General features: G+C 40.1%; 1 protein-coding gene across 1 annotated transcript in view; it reads left to right on the forward strand.

Moving 5' to 3' along the window:
* LOC143682789 (uncharacterized) overlaps positions 1 to 24154 on the forward strand; it is a 70226-nt gene that overhangs the window by 24862 nt on the left and 21210 nt on the right. Inside the window, exons 3-5 of the mRNA XM_077159271.1 lie at positions 10138 to 10264; positions 17006 to 17115; positions 17800 to 17932. The gene's annotated coding sequence lies outside the window, so the exon portion shown is untranslated. The remainder of the gene's footprint in view (positions 1 to 10137; positions 10265 to 17005; positions 17116 to 17799; positions 17933 to 24154) is intronic.

The following is a 24154-nucleotide window of genomic DNA, read 5'->3' on the forward strand; positions in this document are numbered from 1 at the left end:
CGGTTCAACTCAAAATCAATTAATGTAATACAGCACATTAACAAATCAAAAGGGAAAAAAACACATGATCATTTTGATTGATGTTGAAAAAATATTCGACAAAATTCAGCATCCTTTTCTGATAAAAACACTCCAAAAGATAGGGCTCAAAGGTAACTACCTCAATATGATAAAGGGAATATATGAGAAACCAATAGCCAGCATCATACTCAATGGAGAGAGACTGAAAGCCTTCCCCATAAGATCAGGTACAAGACGAGGATGCCCACTGTCACCACTATTATTCAACCTTGTGCTAAAAGTTCTAACTAGAACAATCAGGCCAAACAAAGAAATAAAAGCATCCAAATTGGAAAGGAAGAATTAAAACTCTCATTATTTGCAGATGATATGACACTATACTTCAAAGATCCTGAGAAATCTATAGCAAAGTTACTTGAGCTAATAAATAAATTAAGCAAGGTGGCGGGATATAAAATTAACGTGAAAAATCAGTAATATTTCTATACACAAGCAATGACCTAACTGAGGAGTCAGTTAAGGAAAAAATTCCATTCAAAATAGCAACTAAAAGAATCAGATACTTAGGGATGAGCTTACCTATGGACATAAAGGACTTGCACACTGAAAACTACATAACATTGCTAAAAGAAATCACAGGAGACCTAAATAGGTGGAGAGACATTCCCTGCTCATGGATAGGAAGACTAAATATAGCTAAGATGTCAGTTCTCCCCAAATTGATCTACAGATTCAACTCAGTACCAATCAAAATTCCAGCAACCTACTTTGAAGATTTGGAAAAGCTAACTATCAAATTCATCTGGAAGGGAAAGAGACCCTAAATAGCTAAAAGCATCCTAAAAAGAAGAACGAAGTGGGAGGATTAACACTCCCTGACTTTAAAACTTTATTATAAAGCCACAGTGGTCAAAACAGCATGGTACTGGCACAAAGACAGAAGCATTGACCAATGGAATTGAATCGAGAGTGCAGAAATAGACCACCAAATCTATGGCTAACTGATTTTTGACAAGGCCCCCAAGTGCTCTGAACTGGGACAAAATAGTCTTTTCAATAATGGGGCATTGAAGAACTGGATATCAATAGCCCAGAGAAGGAAAGAGGATTCCTATCTTACACCCTACACAAAAATTAACTCAAAGTGGATCAAACACCTAAGTATAAGAGCTAGCAACATAAAGCTTCTAGAGAAAATGTAGGGAAACATCTTCAAGACCTAATAATAGGAGGTAGCTTCCTAAACTTTACACCCAAAGCACAAGCAACAAAAGAATAAATAGATAAATGGGAACTCCTCAAAATCAAATGCTTCTGCACCTCAAAAGATTTTGTCAAAAAGGTGAAGAGGCAGCCAACTCTACAGAAGAAAATATTTGGAAATCACATATCAGACAAAGATTTGATTTCCTGTATATACAAAGAAATCATACAACTCAACAACAAAAGAGCAAACAATCCAATTATAAAATAGGCTAAAGATATGAACAGGCATTTTTCTGAAGAGCAAATGAAGATGGCTCAAAAGCACATGAAGAGATGCTCATTTTCACTGGCTATAAGGGAAATGCAGATCAAGACTACAACGAGATACCACCTCACATCTATAAGAATGGCTGTTATTAAACAATCAGGAAACTAGATGTTGGAGAGGATGTGGAGAACCTGGGACACTTATGCACTGCTGGTGGGAATGTATAATGGTGCAGCCACTATGGAAGACTGTTTGTTGGTTCCTTAGGAAACTAAATATCAAGTTGCCCTATGACCCAGCAATAGCACTACTTGGTATATACTCAGAAATGCTGAAAGCAATGGTGCAAAAAGACATTTGCACACTGATGTTCATAGCAGCATTCTTCACAATTGCAGAAAGATGGAAACAAACCAAATACCCATCAACAGACAAGTGGATCACCAAAATGTATACACATACAATGGAATATTATGCAGCACTAAGATAAAATGACATCCTGAAGCACATGACAAGATGGATGAGACTTGAGGACATAATACTGAGTGAAATAAGCCAGACACAAAAGGACAGATACTGTATGATTCCACTTTCATGACCAGCATAAGGTGGCTGGAAGATGCAGTGACGGAGAAGTAGATTGCCAAATGACGGTGTATACTTATGAATGAAGGTTGTGCTGCTACAAAAAGGAACTGTCATGAGGCATGCAATGATGTGAATGACCATGTGGGACACTTGGTGAGACAAAATAAGCCAGGAACAAAAAAACAATGGTCACTTTTAGAAAATGCTTATAAGAAAAACAGGGCATAGATTGTAAGCTTTTAGAGCAGACACATTAAGTCCAGAGTGGTGATTATATTTCTGGAATTTGAGAGGCTGTTATATATATATATATAACCTGAGATTTAAAGATAAGAATGAAGCTGAACAGGTTGGGGTTAAAGTAATTCAGAACATAGGGGTAAGGAAGACAGTGTCTGTATTTTAGAACCACACATACTCTTTGAGACCAATGGAAGAAAGGTTTATTTGATCTGGAACTGAAATTTTCTGTAGTGCATGATCGAATTCAACCTATCTGTATAGCTTATTTGAATAATTCCCCAAAAGGGAGATTGGGATGTAAATAGGGCAGCCAAAGAGTAAGTGCCCCCATTATATCCAGCCTTCCCATGTCTCATAGGCTGTTGGTGTATGTTCTAGTTTGCTAAGTGCCAGAATGCAATATACCAGAAACAGAACGGCTTTTAAAATGGCGGATGTAATAAGTTGCTAGTTTACAGTTCAAAGGCTGAGAAAATGTCCCAATTAAAGCAAGTCTATAAAAATGTCCAGATTAAGGCACCAACAAGAGGTTACCTTCACTCAAGAAAGGCTGAGGAAGTTCAGGGTTTCTCTCTCAACTGAAAAGACACATGGCAAACATGGCGATATCTGTTAGCTTCCTCTCCAGGCCTCTTGCTTCATGAAGCATCCCCCAGAGATATTCTCCTACATCTCTGAAGGTCGCTGGCTGGTCGACACTGTAGTTCTTGTGCCTCTGCTGCTCCAAAATGCTTCCTCCTTTAAAGGACTCTAGCAAACCAATCAAGATCCACTGGAATGGGTGGAGTCACAGCTTCCTCCAATGAAAAGTTAATAAAAGTGGTTGAGTCACATCTCCGTGGAGACAACCCAATCAAGTTTCCAACCTACATCATTGAATAGGGATGACAATCTTGTTCCCACAAGATTGATTAGGATTAAAACATGGCTTTTTATGGTACATAAACCCTTTCAAACCGGCACAGTGTATAAACTTTTAAGAAAGGAAATTAGAAAGTTAAATGTCTTAGTTAAATTTCTTAGTTTAAGTTACGTATGCAAAAGAATACATTAATTTGGAATTACTGCTCATCTCTTAATAATTACTACTGCTTCCAGTATTTATAGGGGAGGTGGTAGCAGTGAGCCCCTTCTCAATGCTAAGATTATTGACAACTGATGGTGGGTGTGGACAAATACATTGTGATATATTACAAGTGACATGTGGGTGTCCCCATACATGTGTGAATGGAAACATAGAAGTCAGTGGAAGGATGGCAGCTCAAAAAGTGAGACAGGACCATGCTGCTGCTGCTCTAGAGCTGGCTCAACCCCAGCACAGATGCTAATAGTCCCTGTACCAGCAAGAAAAGTCAGGTAGAGGTTGGACCTGAAAAAGAATATATGCTCAATTATATTGGAGGAGGTGTGAGAAGAAGAGACAAGGAATTGCAAGTGAGTGCTTAATAATAAAAGTAGCAAGAGATAGAAAACAGAAGGAGGAAAAGCATAATATTGTAGTGGGAAAGAAAGGGAGAATATAGTAAAAAACGTGTGCAAGCCTTTGGCAATTCCTTCCTACTGTAGCCTCACTGTGCTGGTTTAAAGCTTTTATGTACCCCAGACAAGCCATGTCGTTTAATCCTTATTTGGTATTGCTGAGTGGGACCTTTTTGGTTGTTTCCGTGGAGATGTGACCCAGCTAATTGTGGGTGGTAACTTTTGATTAGATAATTCCATGGAGATGAATCTCCACCCATTCAATGTGGTGTTGCTTACTGGAGCCCTTTAAGAGGGAACCATTTTGGAAAAAGCTCTAGAGGCACCAGAATCAACAGAGCCAACAGAACGAACAGAGCCCTGGAAGCCATTGAAGAAGACTGAAGAAAAAACTAGCAGACATGGCCATGTGCCTTTCCAGCTGAGAGAGAAATCCCAAACCAAGATATCTTTATCTGGATGCCTTCATTTGGACATTTTTATAGCCTTGTGTTACATGGGACATTTTCAAAGCCTTAGAACTGTAAACTTGCAATTTAATAAATTCCCTTTTCTTAAAGCCATTCCATTTCTGGTATATGGCATTCTAAGGCTTACAAACTAGAACACTCATCATCACTTGGATCAGTCTCACTGAATTCTCCATACCCAGAAAGACACACCGCTCAGAGTCATTTACCAACGCCAGAAAGCGCTAGGAAAACCAGAAGAACCAGCTTCTACGGCTGCCCTGAATGATCTCGTCGTGGGCTGCAGAAAACTGTGGGGCTGGCAGCAGCAGCAACTGTGTGCTCCAGGAGAAGCCTGCTGGACAGAGATGACAGCATTGCCCTCGTACCTGTATCTCCCCTTTCCCTTTTCAGTACCCAAAGCTTTCCTAAAAGAAAAGGCACCATCTCCTACTGTTGACCAGTAAAGCCAGCCAGAGGTCACCCACTCCTAAGGCCTGCCCTGGCTCACGGGGGAATTTGCTAAAGTACATCTATTAAGAACTTCTTAGTGTCCTTTTGTCATATTCTCCCTCAAATTCACCTAAAACAGAATCTGAAGTTTAGGTGTTCATTTTTCAAAGTTTTCTTCACTAAGCTTAAGCAAAAGGGACTGCTTTTGATTGACAGCATGCAACAACATAATCACTGGTTACCAGAATCTTGAAAGATCCATACAACTCCCAAATCATAGTCTACTTTAAAAATAAATAGTTATTTTAGACAAATACACAAAGTCTAGCAGTAGTATGCTCCTAAATTTTTGTCTACAATTCTAAGATTGTGATCATATCATAAGTAGGCAGAGGTAGACAGAAAAAAATGATTGTGCAAAAAATCTTCCTACTCTATGTGTTCTCAAAAGAGGGTTTTTCTTTTCTCCTTTACAAATTATTTCCCTATGAACATTGTGTTTCAAACTGTGGTCAAGTTCTGCTCTATTTGGTGAATCTTTTTTGCTGTCAGAAATAGCAAGCATGGAAACTTTAAACCAAGAAAAACTGTATCAAAACTGAGACCTCAGGAAGAATAAAAATACTACAATTTAGGCTCCTTTTCATGATGTGTATCTTTTTAAAAAGCAAAGTAGCAAAAAAGTAAAAGGGGGTTCTGTACCTAGGGCTCTATCTGAGATTCTACAAACACTTCACCCACTAAGATTACTTTCCAGAAACCTATAACCTCCAGATGGGTTCCTAGGCCAGGTAAGTCCTCAAACCCAGAGGGGCCAGCCTCTCCAAGATCATCAACTAGTTCCATCCCCTATCCCTTACTATTGACACCCCTTTCCAACATGAAAAAGTTAGAATGGGCATAGCCCACATACCCCGAAAGATTGAAAGAAAGATCAAAGGAGAAGGAGTTATAACAGAGAAGACAGAATTTAACAAATGAATTTTATTGCTGAATCATTATATTGCTGTTTCTTTTAGTCTCCAGTGAGCAGTTAGACGGAAAACCTAAAATTGTGGAACTGTAACCCACACAAAACTGAAATCTGTTCTGTAATTTCTCGTTAAAATGTACTTTGAAATTTATTGCTTTTTTGTACATATGTTCTATTTCAAAATTAATTTTTTAATATGAAAAAGGGGAAAATAAGGGGGGGAGGTTCTATATGTGGAGTAATTTTTAATAAAAATTTTGCTATTTAGTAGGAATAACCTAATTTTAAAAAGGAAACAGGCTTTGCAAATTTTACTTGAAAATTAATACAGATTTGGGACTATGTCCTCATAATTGGGGAGTAGGCATATGGTATTTAGTAGGCATATGGTATTTAATGCAGAAGACAGTGGTTTCTAAGAAAATCAGAATGTGAATGTTATGTCACAGAAAGGCTGGTGAAAGTTGCGAATAGGAATCAAAATACTTTAAACTTTTCAAGAAGCCATGCTTTGTCAACAGATGAAAGAGCTTTAGAGTGGGAATAGCTTAGGAGAGATATGCCTGGCTCTGTATTTCTAGAAAAAAAGAACTGAAATTAAGAAAAATGTGTAAGATTTAGTTAAACTAAGTGGAGGGTCATTTGCCTATCGAAAGCGCATTTTTGTACTTGCACTGAGAGGCTAGACTTAGGGCCCAGATAGAAAGGAATGTGCTTCCATGGTACCCGAGGGAACTGAGAAAAATAAATCTTGTGGCTGCTTTAAGTCTTCTCAGTAGCAGGCAGGAAAAATATCCAAACTAACTAATAGCTTTGGCTTTGGCCTGGCAATGGAAGCAAAAGTACTAGATGGAAACTGGAAACAATTTAAAAGACAGTGCTCTGCGGAAACATGAGTTAAATGGCTTTAAGCAACACCGCTGTTTATTCCCCTCCTTTGTTTTTCCACCCAAAATGTCTGACCTTAGTATGTATGTTGAATGGGAGAGCGCAAGTATTATGATCCCTTGATAAATGTTTAAGTCATAAATGAATGAGCCTGATTGAGCTGCTTAGCCTAAACCTTGAGCTGGCCCGCCATTTTCCCTTGTGCTCCTTTAGTTTGGATATTCTACTACCTAACTGTGTTCGGTTGCAAGAAAAACGGCTCCCTATCTGCATATACACTACTTTCCAACATGATGGAGGCAGAGTCTATTTTCTACTCCTTAAATCTGGACTTGGCCCTGTAACTTGCTGTGGCCAGTGGAATATCAGCACATATGAATGCAAGCAGAGGCTTGAAAAGCACTTGTGCCCAAGGCTTTCCTCTCTTGCTGGTGGGAACTTCAAATAAAGGCCAAGCTAGCCTGCTAGAGGATGAAAGAGCAGTGGAGAGGACCCAGCCATCCCAGCCAACCCAGCTGCTTCAAGTGGGGCCCTTGCCCAGTATAAGCCCAGCTGACCGCCTCTGTGGCATACAGCAGCCCATACTGCTGATTCACAGATTTGTGACCAAATAACAAATTAGCACCCTTAATGTAGTAGTTAAGTTCAGGTGTCAACTTGGCTCGGTGATGGTACCCATTTCTGTTGCTGTGGATTTAAATAATCAGCATGTGAATTTCATCTATGGCTGATTACATCTGCTGTCAGCTAAGGGAAATGCCTTCCACAATGGGTGGCATTTAATTTACTTAGCTGGGGGCTTAAAAGGAGACATCAGAAGAGAGAGAAACAGCTCAGCAGCACTCAGCACAACCTAGCACAACTCAGTTTAGAGCTCAGAGCTGCTTAGACCAAGACATTTAGAGATGCAGAAAGGAAACACCCCCAGGAAAGTGATTTGAACAGAGAAGCCAGGGCAGAAGGCCAGCAGACATTGCTGCGTGCTTTCCCAATTAGTAAATTTGTAACTAAATAAATCCCCTTTATAATCCATCTCTGTTATATAGCATTCTGGCAGCCTTAGCAAACTAAAACAGATGCCAATTGCTATTGTTCAAATAGAAAATGTTGTTACATGGTGTTTTGGTTTTCTGAAGCTACTGGAATGCAATATATCAGAAAAGGAATGACTTTTAAAAAGGGAATTTATTAAGTTGCAAGTTTACAGTTCTAAGGCTGTGAAAATGTACAAATTAAGGCACCAATAAGAGGTTACCTTCACTCAAGAAAGGGTGATACCATCCAAAACACCTCTGTCATCTGGGAAGGCACATGTTGATGTCTGCTTGTGTTCTCTCCAGGCTTCTCATTTCATAAGGCTTCCCAGGAGGGCATTATCTTCCTTCATCACCAAAGTTCTCTGAATGTGTGGGCTCTGAAGCTTTTTCCAAATGGTTCCCTCTTAAAGAACTCCAGTAAGTGACCACACTTTGAATGGGTGGTTATACATCTCCATGGAAAGTACCTAATCAACAGGCCCCATCCACAATTGGGTGAGTCACATCTCCATGGAAACAACTTAATCAAAAAGATTCCACCCAGCAATATTGAAACAGGATTGCAGAACTTGACTTTTCTGGGGTACACAACAGTTTGAAACAGGCACACAAGACTTTTAGCAAACATGCATAAGGATGAATGTTTTTGAAAACTAAAATAAATCTAATATAACTTTCTTTTTATACTAATGCATTATACATTTTACAGGATGATACCATTTAAAGCAAAAGTCAAATGCTTAGATACAATTAAGTAATTAAGTAACTGCAATTCCAATGTCCTTAATAAATTAATCCAGGGGCCAGCATATACAGTCAAATCCTGATTGTGGCCCCCAGTTTTCTTTTTAACTTTTTTTTATTGTACAGTGTAACATATATACAAAGCAAAGAAAGAAAAAAGCAATAGTTTTCAAAGCACTCTTCAACAAGTAGTTACAGAACAGTTCCCAGAGTTTGTCATGGGTTCTCATACTTTTCTTTCTAGATGCTCCAGAATATAGGAGGCTAAAGGGCTTAAATAATTTTTTTATCATCACAATCGACTTTTTTCCCTTCTTTTCTTGCGGAAAATAACATATATACAGAGAAACTATAAATTTTAAAGCACAGCACCACAATTAATTGTAGAACGTATTTCAGAATTTGACATGGGTTACAATTCCACAATTTTAGGTTTTTACTTCTAGCAGCTCTAAGATACTGGAGACTAAAAGAGATAGCAATTTAACGATTCAGCATTCATATGCATTGGTTAAATCCTACCTTCTCTGTATAACTCCATCACCTTTGATCTTTCCTTTTCTCTCTTTAGGGGTATTTGGGTTAAGGCAATTCTAAATTTTTCATATTGGAAGGGTCTGTTACCTGTTACTAATATGGGGTAGGGAGATGTAGCTATCTGATGTTCTGGAGAGTCTGGGCTAGGTTTCAGGACTTATCTGGATGAGGGACTCATCTGGAGGTTGTAGGTTTCTGGAAAGTTACTCTAGTGCATGGAACCCTTGTGGAATCATATACTGCCCTCTCTGTTGTTTAGGATTGGCTGGAATGGTCCCGGTTGGAGGTTGGCAGGTTATGATAGGTAGCAAAGTCTAACTAAAGCTTGCATAAGAGCAACCTGCAGAGTAGCCTCTCGACTGTATTTGAACTCTCTCTGTCAGTGATGTTTTATTAGTTACACTTCTTTTCCCCCTTTTGGTCAGGATGAAATTGTTGATTCCATGGTTCCAGGGCCAGATTAATCCCTGGAAGTCATCTCCTGTGTCACCAGGAAGACTTTCACCCCTGGATGTCAAGTCCCACATAGTAAATTTCCCAAATTTAATAATTAGGAGAGTCCCACGTAGAGACCCCTGGATGTCATGATTTCACTTGCAGAGTTGGGTTTAGAGAGACTGAGGCCACATCTAAGCAACAAAAGAGGTCCTCTAGAAGTGTCTCTTAGGCATACCTCTACGTAGTCTAAGCTTTTCTGCTACCTACATAAGCTTCACAAGAGTAAGCCTCAGGATCGAGGACATGGCCTATTGGTTTGGGTGTCCCTAAAGTTTGACACAGTATCAGGGGATTCCCTGATGGTAAGGTTTAATAGTTCTGCATTCTTTCTTCCATCCTTCTGGGGACTTTGCCAATACTTTTTGATTATCTTCTTAATATACTCTAGGGTGTATTCACGTATTACAATAATCTATACAGGACTCATTTCTTGTAATTATACATAGTTCTTTTTTAATGCCTGGTTGGTTTTTATAGTCTCCTCTTTTTAGGCATACATCTGATACCCTCTTTTATGTATTTAAGCAAATTAAACTTATTTTATATTCCAAATCTGAAGAATTAAACATTATTAGTTTTTGCAAGTCTAATTCTATTATTTCTGCTGACTCTCATTTATGGTGGCTTGTTTCCTCATGTGTTTTTTATTTCTGGTTGTCAGTTTGTATTTGTTGTAAATGGATCTGTTGGTATTTATGAGGCCTAGGTTTAAGTTGAATTCCCCCAGAATAGCTTTATATTTGTTTCTTCCAGATATCTGGAGGAACATAGATGGTATGAAACCATTCCTTAAAACTATAAGATTACCTGCTTATTATCAGGAGTTTTCAGAAAAATTCTTCTGATGACCCACCTCCAGCCAGAGCCAAAGCTAAAACAGGTAAATTCCATGAGTATCTTATTCTGGGGGTAGGGTTGCCAGATTTAGCAAATAAAAATGTAGGACACCTAGCTTTTTTTTTGAATTTCAGGTGAATAACTTTGTAGTTTAAGTACATCTCCTATCTGGAGACGGATGATTTTCTAATTCATCCCCTTTGGTGTCTCCTTTCAGGGTTTCTCCTTTATATGGCGCTCTCTGACCTGGCTTTCTACCTTGCATGGGTAAACTTGGGCCTTTGTCTCCCTCTATCACAGATCAGCTAATACCATCATGATAGCACCTGCTTTAGTGAATACTTAGCCATTTGTTTTACCTTTGAGGATTTCCCTTACTTTCTTGAGTACTGAGATTTGATCTGAATATTAATGAGAGAAAAGTTACTTAACCTATTAAACACTTGCATTTTGTGGTTACTGAGATTTGATCTGAATATTAATGAGAGAAAAGTTACTTAAGCTATTAAACACTTGCATTTTGTGGTTGCCTCAGCTTTATGTGTCAGCAGTAGTGCTTAGGTACTTAGCTTAAAGTCCATCAATAGCACAAAACTAGCCTGTCTGTCTTCTTTATATTGTCCATTTGAAATGGTTTACTCCAATGAAAAAATGAGTTTTTAAGAATTTACAATCAAATTCCATTTAATCAGAATTTCGAAAATGAAGAACACAGCCACGTAATTTTATAATAATCAATATCAGTCTCCTTGTTTTCATGTGCTATGTAATACATAGAACACCAGCCTACCCCCACCCCCCACCCTTCTCAGGAAGCATGCAGAGATTTGGCTGCTATAGCCTTGAGGACAGCCTACCCCAAACACATCTTGTTTTGGGAAAAGAGCACATACCAAGTTGCTTTCCCAATACTTGTACATAAAACTCCTGGTGCTTATCCACCTTTGTTCCTCAACCATATTATCTTCTGTAGAGTGTTTGCCATAGGCACAGACATACTCCAGAGAGTTTCTTGCCATCTTGCTGTCTGTTGTAAGGTAGCTGCAGCTCTCAATGTAAGTTCCCCTAACAAAGGCTTTTGGACCGATCCCCCTGGTATTAAGGGTTGCTGTCTTCAGAAACTCAACCAGCCCTGTGGTAGGGCAGTTTAAGACAGTCCTAGCTGGGTCTTCCTCTATTTCTTCCCTCAGGGCAAATCTTGCTGCAGGTTTAGTGTATTTTTCTACATTTAGAGAATCTTCTTGTCCAAAATTTAGAATGGCCATAGCCCAAACACCCCTAAAGAGAGGGATGGAAAGATCAAAGGTGATGGTGGAGTTACACAGTGAAGATAGGTTTTAAGAAATGAATACAAATGCTGAATCATTGAATTGTTATCTCTTTTAGTCTCCAGTATCTTAGAGCTGCCAGAAGTAAAAACCCAAAATTGTGGAATTGTAACCCATGTCAGATTCTGAAATATGTTCTATAAGTAATCATGTTGCTGTGCTTTGAAATTTATTGCTTTTTTGTATATATGTTATTTTTCACAAAAAAAAAAAGAAGGAAAAAAGTCAATTGTGATGATAAAAAAATATGTAAGCCTTCTAGCCTCCTATATTCTGGAGCAGCTAGAAGGAAAAAAATCTGAAGCTTGTTGAAGAGTGCTTTGAAAACTATTGCTTTTTTATTTCTTTGCTTTGTATATATGTGATACTTTACAATAAAAAAAATACAGACAAAAAAAGAATCTTCTTGTCTAGGAAATCAACTAGCTTCCAATTTGTCTATTGAGAAAATATATAAATGACAAATTCCAGTTGGTTTTAAGAATGACAAGCTTATGAGAAAATAGGCCTGAGAACTTAAATATATGTGAAATGAGTGTAATAGAAAGTTAGAATTTAAAAAGTTCAATCAGAAAAGAAGAATTGTGTTTTACAGGAATAAAAAAAATGTCAGAACCCTTAAAGCATTGTTTCTTTGCCTTCTAACCCATTGTTTGTTTTGCTTTGTTTCTGTCAAAAAGCTTCTAAGAGCTCTTTGTCTTTCTTGTAAAACTTCAATAGGACAAAGCTACATATCAGTCTTTTAAAAATGTGTTCTGCATAGTACTTGGTAGGCCCCGTCAATCTTAACTTGAGAATATTTTCTTCTATTGGATTTCTTTGGTTATTACCTCTCTTCTAGCTCTTATTTCCTCTTTGACTACTCCTCTCTCTTCCTGGAATATTATTAGTCCTCTTGGTTTGAGCCTCCATGCCTCGTAATTTAGCATTAATATTTTCTATCTTTGCTTTTTTTCCTGTCTGGAAGATTTCCTTTATCTTTCAGCCCTATTATTGTTTTGTTTTGTTTTTAACTTTGCAATCCTATTTTTATTTCCAAGAACTCTTGTATTCTGATGCTCCTTTCCTTATCATCTTGTTCGTGCTTTTTACAATTTAAAAAATTTACTGAATTCTATTTAAGAATACTACTTAGACTATTATTTTTTCAAGGAAATAGAAATATTTTAAAAGAGTTCTTTTCTCTGAGGTCATTTGTTCTGTTAGCTTACTTTAATCCCTCTCAAATGCCCTGTTCATTTTCCTCAGAGGTTAGTACTCTTGATTCAATTTAAATTTATGAATGGTTATGTTGATTGACCTAGGTAGCTATCATGAATTTCCTTCACCCTTATCTTGAAGGTTGACTAAAATTATGCAGGCTACTCTAGTAGCTCTTTTAGTTTTTTGAGGTAGCAGATCTCTGTTTTTATGCTAGCCGCACTCTCTGTTTTTAAGGGGGGGGGGTTATATTAGTAGTTCCAATTGACCCAACTGTTTGCAGTCATTTAATTAAGTATTCTGAAAACAGAACTGCAACCCACTCTGGTTCATTGTCTGTGGACTCCATGCTCAGAGTTTCTCTCAGGCTCCACAGAACACATGAGGTCCCACTTCCCACTGGTGTCTTCTCCTGTGTCTGTTTTCAGCTGCAACTTCTTCAACTCTGGGTAATTCACCACTCAGAGAATACCTACTTTACATCATTGTGCCCGTTTGAAATGATGTATGTACCCTAGAAAAGCCATGTTTTAATCCTAATCACATTTTGTAAAGGCAGCCACTTCTTCCAATCCCTATTCAGCACTGTATGTTTGAAACTGTAATTAGATCATCTCTCCGGAGATGTGATTTAATCAAGAGTGGTTGTTAAACTGGATTAGGTGGAGGTGTGTCTCCACCCATTTGGGTGGGTCTTGATTAGTTTCTGGAGTCCTATAAAAGAGGAAACATTTTGGAGAATTAAAAAGATTTGGAGAGAGCAGAGAATGCTGCGCACCACAAAGCAGAGAGTCCATGAGCCAGTGACCTTTGGAGATGAAGAAGGAAAACGCCTCCCAGGGAGCTTCATGAAACTGGAAGCCAGGAGAGAAAGCTAGCAGATGATGCTGTGTTCACCATGTGCCCTTCCAGCTGAGAGAGAAGCCCTGACTGTGTTTGCCATGTGCCTTCTCACTTGAGAGAGAAACCTTGAACTTCATTGGCCTTCTTGAACCAAGGTCTCTTTCCCTGGATGCCTTTGATTGGACATTTCTATAGACTTGCTTTAACTGGGACATTGTCTCGGCCTTGGAACTGTAAGCTAGCAACTTATTAAATTCCCCTTTTAGAAAGCCATTCTGTTCCTGGTATATTGCATTCCAGCAGCTAGCAAACCAGAACAATGATCAAAAAAATTGTCTAAATTTCTGACCATCTATGGAAATTCTTGCTTGATTTTACAATGAGAGGAATCTACTTCCCTTTACTATACCTTTAATGTCATTTCATAGGTTTGAAGGAGAAAGGAAAGTAAAAATGCATGCTTACTCCAAATTTTGAAACCAAAAGCCTGCAAATCAATCTGTTATTTGTATTTTTTTAATTATTATATATTTTTTTACATGAGCAGATACTGAGAATTGGGTCCTCTGGCATGGCAAGCGAGAACTCTGCCACTGAGCCACGGTGGCCAGATCTGTCATTTCTAATTCATGAATGTGAACTAAATAAAAAATTAGCTTCAGATATAATATGAATTAATTATGCTTAATTCTTTTGTATCTATCTTTTCACATTTAAAATATGTTAACTGAAATAGATGCTGTTCTACTTTGCTAGCTGCTGGAATGCAACACACCAGAGATGGCTTGACTTTTAATAAAAGGGGATTTATTTAGTTAAAAATGTATAGTTCTTCAGAGGAAAGGCAGCTAATTTTCAACTGAGGTTCTTTCTTACACGGGAAGGCACAGGGTGATCTCTGTTGGCCTTCTTTCCAGGCCTCTGTGTTCCAATAACTTTCCCCGGGGTGATTTCTTTCTGCATCTCCAAAGGCCTGGGCTGAGCTGCAAGTGCTGAGCTGAGGTATGCTGAGCTGCTTGGGCTGTACTACGTTGAGCTCTCTCATTTAAGCTTCCAGCCAATTAAATCAAACATCATTCATTGCAGCAGGCACACCTCCTAGCCTACTGCAGATGTAATCAGCAACAGGTGAGGTTCACATGCCATGGGCTCATGTCCACAGCAGTAGAACTAGGCACCTTAACCTGGCCAAGTTGGCACCTGAACCTAACTACACAGATGCCTAAACATTAATAAGTATTTTATAACTTCCTAAGTTTAATGAAATGATATTACCTATCAAAATATAATGATCAGAAAGGTTGGCTTATTTTGGATACTCTTTTTATAAATCGCTCATATAAATAGAAGTAACTAGTGGCAGAGTAGGATTAAAATATATTAACTCTGAATTGAGTCTAAATGAATTCACAACAATAAAGTATTCTCATCAGCCTATTTCAAATGGAAGTATCAGCTTCTAACAATTATATATATATTTTACTGGCCCAATAGATTGCTTTATTTTCTTACCATATCACATTCAAACTTTTCATTTTTATTTAAGGTAAACTGTAACTTCAGTAGACAGCAATACACAAAGATTTTTGTCACATTTTCCATTTAGGCGGTTATTTTGACTTGCTAAAGCTACTAGTGTACCAGAAATGGATTGGCTTTTATAAAGGGGATTTATTAAGTTACAGGTTTATAGTTATAAGGCCATAAAAATAACCAAATTAAGGCATCAACAAGAGAATACCCTCACTCAAGAAAGACTGTTCATGTCCAGGGTTTCTCTGTCATATGGGAAGGCACATGGTGGCATCTTATGGCCCTTTGCTCCTGGGTTTTGTTGCTTTCAGCTTTTGATTCCAATGGCTTTCACTCTAAGCATCTGTGGGCCTTTACCTAATGTCTCCAGGGCAAATTCAGGATTTCATCTTTTAGCTTAGCATCTCCAAATGTCTGAGTCTTATTTCATTTCTCTACTGTCCATGTCATTTCTAGGAGTGTTCTCTTTCCATGAGCTCCTTTTAAGAACTCCAGTAAACTAATTAAGACTTACCCCGAATGGGTGTGTCACAATGCCATTGGAGAAATCTAATCAAAAGATCATGCCTGCAATTGAGTGTGTCACATCTCCATGGAAACAAACTAATCAGGAGGTCCCACTCTACAATATTGGGGTACATAACAGTTTCAAACCAGCACAGTGGTCAGGTGTTTCTAGCAGTTTCAACTGGGATAGATGCACTAACAGAACTGGTTGTGCTTGAGTCTTCATTGCTTGCAGCTTTATATCTGCAGTGCACTTGGCAATTTTCTCATTTTCCTGCTGTGTAGGGATGCTCTGCACCATGTGCTCCTCCACCCAGTTTATCAAGTGCTCTTGCTCCTTTTGGTGCGTCATATTCTGCATAGAGGTCTGATAGTTCAGGCAATTCTTTACTTCCTTGTATACTCCATGCAGCCATTCCTGAAGTAACCTCCATGGTCGAAGCAATGTTATTCCTCTAGACATTGAACAGGTAATGGAGGTTCAGCATCAATGCCTGCTGTGATTTCTCGAAATCAGTTGCATCTTGGATGTTTCTAATGGAAGCCTGCTTCACCTCTTCTAGTTGGGCAGTTTTTTGCTCATTGAGTTTAACAGCAAATTGTCCAATAGAGGCACCATAATTTTTAACTACATGGATGAGTAACCCTACTGTTAATAAGGTAGAGAAGTTCTTTGGGGTAATCACATATATATTCCTTTGTATAGAAAATATAGGATAAGCACAGTTCTAAGCATATAGGGTTCTGTGACCCCAGTTTTAGGATAAGGGAACTGAAAGAATTCCTTAGGGATCAGCACAAGGTGAAATTTTCCTCCATATTCCAGGAAGAGATGGTAGAGAGGCAAAACTTGGCCGTGCTGTGTGAGAGATTTTTGTTGTCTGTAATATTCCTGGACCTAGGAGGACTGCATTCTCCAGTGAGAAGGCTGCAGGTACACAAGGCGCAGTTCAGCAAGGTCCAGGTGGAATTAGGTTTGCCCCTTTCTCAGTCCTCGCAGGGCCTGATCATTAGAACCATGTGCCCCTCTTTCCCATCCCCAAGACCCAGGAGCTCCTTTCCAAGCAGCACTGATTACTCTTCTCTCAGGTCCAAGTCTTGCTGCACTTTTTTTTTTTTTTTTTTTTTTTTAAAGGAAAGACAGAGAGAAGGAAGGAAGGATAGAAGGAAGGAAGGAAGGAAGAAAGGGAAACATCTTTTAAACATTTTCTTGTTTTATTGTATTTTGTTTTTCCGTTTTTTGTTACATGGGCTGGGGCCGGGAATCGAACCGAGGTCCTCCGGCATAGCAGGCAAGCACTTTGCCCGCTGAGCCACCGCGGCCCGCCCTTGCTGCACTTTTTAACAAATATAATTTTATTTTCTCTTTAAAGTAATAGAATTATTGGCTCTTTTAATGAATCCACAGTGATGCATTACATTTATCAGCCTGGCTTCTGATGGAAAAATCAACCTCTAACAAATATGTGCCTTACTAATAAAAGTAAGTATTAAATATATAAACAAAAATTGAAAACTGAAAGATACCTAGTCCAACATCTTCATTTTTGAAATGAGGCAATAATAGATACATATAAATACAATCAACTCAGAATGTGCCTCGCAAGCCCCCTTTCTCTCTTATCCATTTCTCTCTCAAAGCTTCTTTTCTTTGTCTTCTTTCCCATCAAGGCTGCTCTGCATGGTTTATTTTTACCGATTATACCTCTAAAATTTGTGTTTTCAGGTTTGGGGGAAGACTAAAAAGTATGGAACTTATAGGCAGTGTAATTTCCCCTACATCCTGAATCTCCTAAACTTGGTCTTAGGTATATAATTTGACAATTTCCCCTAAATATTTAAATCCAAGGTAGGTTAAAAAGAAAGCCATATCTTTTCTCTTTTAAAGAATTATGGTTTTGCTGCATTATACACCTATGCCATACTTTGATTAAAAAAACTTGGAGGAGAAAAATAGAGCATTAAGTTTGTCATACATTTATAAGATTGTAAATACCTCACCCCATAAAACTTGATAAATAAAGGATAAATACCTTTACAAGTGCCTGTAGCTATGAAATTTAGCTGTTAGATAAAGGCTTAAGAACTTGTGAATAGTAGAACCCTATTCTCTAATTCCGTTTTCTTTTTCTCATATGCCTTTCCTTTAAACACTCCACCTTGACAGAGAGTTCACTTAGTGTTTGGATTGGGCAGGCAGCGGCAGCCAGTCTGTCAGCAACCTGAAAGGCCCATTCACTCTCACCATGTTGTCAAAAGGAAATGAAAACTGTGCGTTTCTCAAGCTGTGTTAATGACATGTAAGTATGAGCCAATTTGCAGTTATTCCATGATCCCACTTTAGTCCTTTGTAAACAAATAATGGCGTTCACACTGTGTTATATCTTTTAAAAATATCTCTTTATACTTTTGTGTAAATTGACATTCAATTTGTTTATTAAGTTCTTATTTCCATCATGTAATATACCATAGAGAATGTAATCTCTAAGTATGAACACATGAAATCATACTTCTAGCTTCTACCTAGTCCTCAGCCCTAGCAGTTTGCATTTGGGGGCTACTTATGTCCTAACTGAAGATAGAAGCTAGGAATGTTTTAGTTCAGACTCTGGAATAATTGAGATATTCTGCATGTGGTGAATAAGGAACCCTGCAACTTTCCTTCCTTCCTTCAATCCTTCCTTCTTCCCTCCCTCCCTTCCTCCCATCCTTCCTCTCTCTCTTCTCTTCCCCCTCCCTCCCAAGAGTCAGACCTGCATCATAGTCTGATGACAGTCCCATCCTCTAGAGATCATCAGCTCAAAACTGGTGTCATGGTCAGGTTCATGTGTCAACTTGGCCAGGTGGTGGTACCTGGTCATCTGGTCGGGCAAGTGCTGGCCTGTGTGTTGCTATAAAGACATTTCATGGACTTAAATCATGATTAAGTTGCCCGCACCCACAGCTGATTGCATTTAATTTAATCACTGGAAGTCTTCTAAGGAGAAGTCGGAAGAGACAGGCTCTCTTCCTGCCACAGATGGTGAGCCTCTTCTGTGGAGTTCTTCCAGGCCCTTCGTCAGAGTCATCAGCTTCACAATGCAGACCCTTAGGATTTTCAAGCAAAGCCTTACCATCTGCTGCAGATAACTGCTTTCCTTTTGAGAAACTGCTTTTGGCCTGCTACTAGGCCTTATTAGAGACTGAATGCTTAACCATGGGCCACCAAGTTACCATGAGACCTATCATGAGCTGGGTGTGGTCTGACCCACCAAGCCATAAAGTTGGGCATGCGCAGCAGCACTTCATCATAAAATGGAAATGGTTTAGACGAGATAGGGCCAGAGCAGGTCCTGAAGGCACAAGTAAGTTACATGAGAAAGTGGCCCAAATGCCCACAATCTGCACTCCTGCCACATTACCTTCTCTTTTCCCAGACCAGAGCTATGGCCTCTTGGGGAATTCCTTACGGTGACTTGACTGAGGAAGAGAAAGCTCAGGCCTGGTTTACAGATTGTTCTGCATGATATGCAGGTACCACCCAAAAGTGGACAGCTGTAGCACTACTTTTATAAATTTTATATCTACAGATATCTCCTGCTGATTCTGTTTCTCTACAGAACCCTGGCTAATACAACTGGGTCAGACTCTAACTACTGAAAGGATCTGATCCTCATTCTCAGTATTTCAAGAAAATTGATTCCTCATTTATAATTCTGTACCTGACTCCTTGCCTTGTAGTTTAGTAGGTCAGACACTTGATTGCTACTTTCTCCCCACGCTTCACTGTTCCCACCCTGCCAATTCCAGTACTTTCAGAAACTGGATTCTCCTCTATTTGCACAGTTCCACCTAGCCTCATCAACAGATTGCTCCTCTGAACATCACTGCTCTGTGACTAGGTATCCAGTAACTGCTCTGAGACCTCCCGGCATGATTGCCCTTTCCTCCTGGCACTTTTAGTGGCGTGGGACTTGGACTTCCACCAGTCACCTGCCTTTGCCAGCAGCAGTGTGGTGGAGCTAGGATTCAAAGCCAGATTTTGTCACCTTTGAAGACCGTGCTTGTCTGTACCAGATCCTACTACTATTTCTACTGACAAATTAAAAGTTTCCTGAAATCTGAGGTTAGCAGAGGGGGGAGTCCTTCTTGTGGACACTGGCTTCCTAAAGAGCCTTCTTATAGGAACAAGGGTGGAGTCTCCTGGTGAGTTTGAGATCAATGTCAGCACAGGCCTGTTAGTTGAGGGGAGTAGTCTCCCAAGGCAGACATAGGGCATGGAGGCAAAGATGACACACATAGAGTGACTTTTTTTATTTGTCAGTATAGGCAAATTTGAAGGTTTCTTGGCCCATGAATCAATCTGTAAAAATAATCCAGTGAAAAAAGAAAAAAAAAATCCAGTGAGGCTTTGGAGTAACAACCATGAGTTCTATAAGTCAAGCACACCCTCAACTTACAACATCTGAGTATCTTTCTGAGGCAGAAGGAAAATAATGTACCCACTGTATTTCAAAATAAAAACAGGAGAAAAGCAGAAAATGTTTTGCTATAGAGCAATAACATAACATTTTCAGCAAAACATGGGTTGCTTTTCTCAGTCTTCATTTTGGATGCTCTGATTCCAACTCCCCATTCAAAATTACAAGCTATGAAAGCGTGGTCTAGACAAATGATGAAGTCATGTGTCCCAAACTTGCCTCACTGATCATTCCACTCTTTTGGGAAAAATCAGAGGGTGGCTAAGCTTTAATTATGTAAATTATTGTCTCTGATAGCCGAGAGAATATGCCTCTCAGATCTCCTGAGGAAGCATAACTGACCTCCAGCCCTAGCTCCTTAGCTCTGAAATCCACCCATGGGCCAGGTTTTCCACAGTCTGCTCCCAGCTGATGACCGGGCATGATTGGACACCAAGGAGGCCCATTCCCAGGAGACAAGGGGGCCCTCTGACAGGGGACTTTTCTCAGGAACTCCCTTTTGAAATTGCCAAAACTTTCTTAGAACAACACCGCAGTCTACAGCCTGCCTGCTTCCCGCCCTCCCCCCTCCATTACAGGGGTCAGTCCTGCTTCGTGGTCTGATGCCTACACTATTCTCCTCCAGCTCCTGCCCCTTTATATCTCACAAGCATTTGCCCCAGTAAATCTCTTATACACTGAATCCCTTCTTGGCATCTACTTCTCAGAGAACTGGTCCATATCATTATCTAGCTATTTTGATTTGTGTGTATAACTTTGGAGCAGATAGAAATAGAAAACCTCAGAATGAAAAAAACAAATGAATCATATTGAACAGTCAATTCTGTTGGTCTAACCATGTAGAAAAATATTCTAGTTCTGAATAATTTGAAATCTATAGAGCAAGGCCCAATGGATTAGAAGAGCTACTAAGAGAGCCAAAAGGAAATGGGTGGGGCAAACCAGTTCTTATTAGAAATGCAGTGGAGTGAGTAGTTCTAAAGAAGGGAGTGTAACCTGGAGATCACAGCACTCCTCAAGGCTTGGCCAGGGCGGGTTAGGGCTCCTGGGGACATGTCTAACCTTTAATAGCTGTCCACTCATCCATGCATTAAACGTTCACCCGGCACTCCCTCCACTACAGGCACTATGGTGGGCCCTGAAGGTAACAGAAGTAAGACAAGAGCATTATCCTCAGGAAGCTCAGATCTGTGAGGGAGACAGGCTTGGAAACAGATTAATGCTATATAATAAGCCCCAAAATTGAGATATGAATTGATTCGGGAACGCAGATAAGGGCAGATCCAATTCTGTTTGGCAGGTAGAGAGACATTTAAATTGGGAATTGAAGGATAGAGGAATTGGTCCCGCAGTGTAAGTGGGGGAGGAATTGGGGTGGGGGGGGGGAATTCCATTCCTAGAGAGCAACACGGGGACACACCCACAACCTCTTAAGCATCTCAAAGGCTCTGCATGGCTGGTCCCTGCCTCCCTCCCTGCATCACCTTGCCCCAGGGTGCCCCGCTCAGCTTGCTGCACACACTCAGTCTTTCTCTCCTCCTCCAGTGTGCGCATGCCCTCCTGCTCAGGTTGCCTGTCCAGCATCTGTTTATCCAGCTCTGGGGATAAAATAAGCCAGACAGACTAGACCCTTGCGCTTGTGGCACTTACATTCCAGTGAGGAAGACAGAAAATAAACAAGTAAAAATAATTCCAGATGGAGAGGATGAGGGCAACTGCTCAGAGTGGGTGCTCTCACTCTTTCCTGCCTCAGGTTTCAGCTTCCCCTTAGGAGCCGAATCACTGTCGGGACCGAAAGCTCCTAAGGGATGGTGGAGGGTCCAGTAGACAGGCCCGGGGAGGGCAGAGGGGGTGTGCTCAGAGCAAAGGGCGTGGCATAATCCTGACCTTCGAATGTCGAAGGAGCGGAGTCCCGTGTGCTGATCTGGGTGGAGGGCGTGTTAGAAAAGGAATGAGATGGTGGCTGGGAGTCCTTGCCAAGCCACGGCTCTGCCTTTCACTTTTGGTGAGGGACACAGGGGTCAGTCAGTCACCCACCTCCCAGGCCCTCAAGTTTCAGATCATGTTCCGGAATTTACTTGCCCCTTATTTTCCTTAAAAATTCTTTGTGAAAAGTAAGTACATGAGCATTCCTTAATACTTTTCTGTTCAAAATTCGTCATAATAAAAAATAGGTAAAGGTGGAAAATGAGTTAATGGATTAAAAAATTACTTCTCATAGGGAAATGATTTAAAACTCACAGAAAAGTTGAAAGAATAAGAATAGTTCAATGATAACTGTATTTTCCCCTGTTGTTAGCATCTTACCTCTTTGCTTTGTGCATTTGCTCCACCTAGCTCTTCCTAATACCTTTTCCTGAACTATTTGAAGGTAATTTATATGCATTATGTTCATTTGCCTCTCTCTATTCTTGCGTATTTGTTAAGAACAGGGATGGATCTTTTCTTACATTACCACAGTACAGTCATTCATTTCAATGAATTTAGCATTATGCAATACTTGAATCTCATCTGCCGCCCAGGCCCCAGCTTTGTCAATGAACCCCACCAGGGGCTCTGTAACATCTCTGTCCCCACCCAGCCCAGCCCGGGTCCCAGGTCCCTCCTTTAACCTGTAACATTTCCACAGCTTTCCTAGACGGTTTTGAAAACTGCAGTCTCCCACCCCACCCCCCGCAACCCTTCTTTGCACAGCATTTTCCTTACTTGGGATTTGGCGACTGTTCCCTCCTGAACATATGCAGGTATGCATTCTTGGCCAGAATCCCCCAGAGGCAGCCTGTCTAGAGGCACATCCATCCAGGTCGCCAGGTTCCTTCGCTCTGCTGCGTGAAGGCTGGTGTCTTTGGAGTTAGTGAGCATCCATTGAAGGTGCCTTCAGACCCCGCTCATCATCCACTGGGGATATTCATCGGGGCTATCGCTGGAGCCAGCCTTCATGGAGATTTCCCAGCTCCAGTGCTCCCTCCACATTTACCAGCCAGCCCACCACAGGGCTCCTCTTCTTTCCCGGTTGGGTTCTTATCTATTGACCATTGATCACTATCGTTATTGATAACAACTCATGGGTTTCTATTTTTTGTTCCCCAGCAATTTATAATTTATAAACGTGCTTAGTTATCTTGGCACTCAAATTGTCCTGTATCTGTCCTGGCTCCTGTGCATTTCTGACATGTCATGGGTGCTTTTGTTTTTGTTTTAATAACTGACTTCTAATAGTATATTCTAAATTACTGGACAGAAAATAAAAAGCTAAAGCAGATTTTTTAAAAACGCAGGTCTCATCTCAAAGAATTTCAGCAGGTAGACTCGTTTTGTTACTTGAATCATATTGCTGATAGACCTTTTTGTTATAAAGTCTTAAACATCTTTTTTCAATAGATAAAAATTTGTTGAGAAGCCATAGCATGTTCCATGTGCAAACTGCTATTAAGGTGCAATGGGGAGAGTAATGGAAGTATAAAACATGGTCTCCTTCCTTAAAAATCTATAATATACGTGCAGACAATGTCTTAGGGTTCCTTCGGTGTTTGAAGAACAAATGAAGTCCAAGCACACGTGAAGGTAATAGGAAGTTACATCAAACCTCTTACTTCTGATCCATTGCAAGGGAAATCCCACCAGTTCTGCCTTGGTGCTGCCCTGCCTCCCTGAGCCTCCCGGGGACCTGCTGAATGCTGAGGCCTCTCCACGGGCAGGTGGCAGAGGCATAAGGGCAGAAGCCTCTGCGAAGCTGCCACTCCCCAGAAGCACAGGACAAGGGCTGCCGGCAGCCTGGGCTTTAGCCCTTGCCTTGGCTGCCCTCGTAACCGCTGTGCAAGTTACCCAGCCCCTCAGATTCCTGTTTTCCTGACTAGTGGAATTCAACTCATCAGTTTCATCTCCACCTGTCACACTCTTAGGAAGCATTTACTATGAGCCAGACACTGGGCTTTACAAATATGAACTTATTTACTCCTCATAATCACCCTATGAAGTAGGTGCTATTATTTTTCCCAAATAGACAGAGAGGCTAGGTAACTTGCTAAAGGTCACAGACTAGGAAGTAACAGAACTGGGATT

This window comes from Tamandua tetradactyla, chromosome 1 (assembly GCF_023851605.1).
Source record: "Tamandua tetradactyla isolate mTamTet1 chromosome 1, mTamTet1.pri, whole genome shotgun sequence".
Classification (NCBI taxonomy): domain Eukaryota; kingdom Metazoa; phylum Chordata; class Mammalia; order Pilosa; family Myrmecophagidae; genus Tamandua; species Tamandua tetradactyla.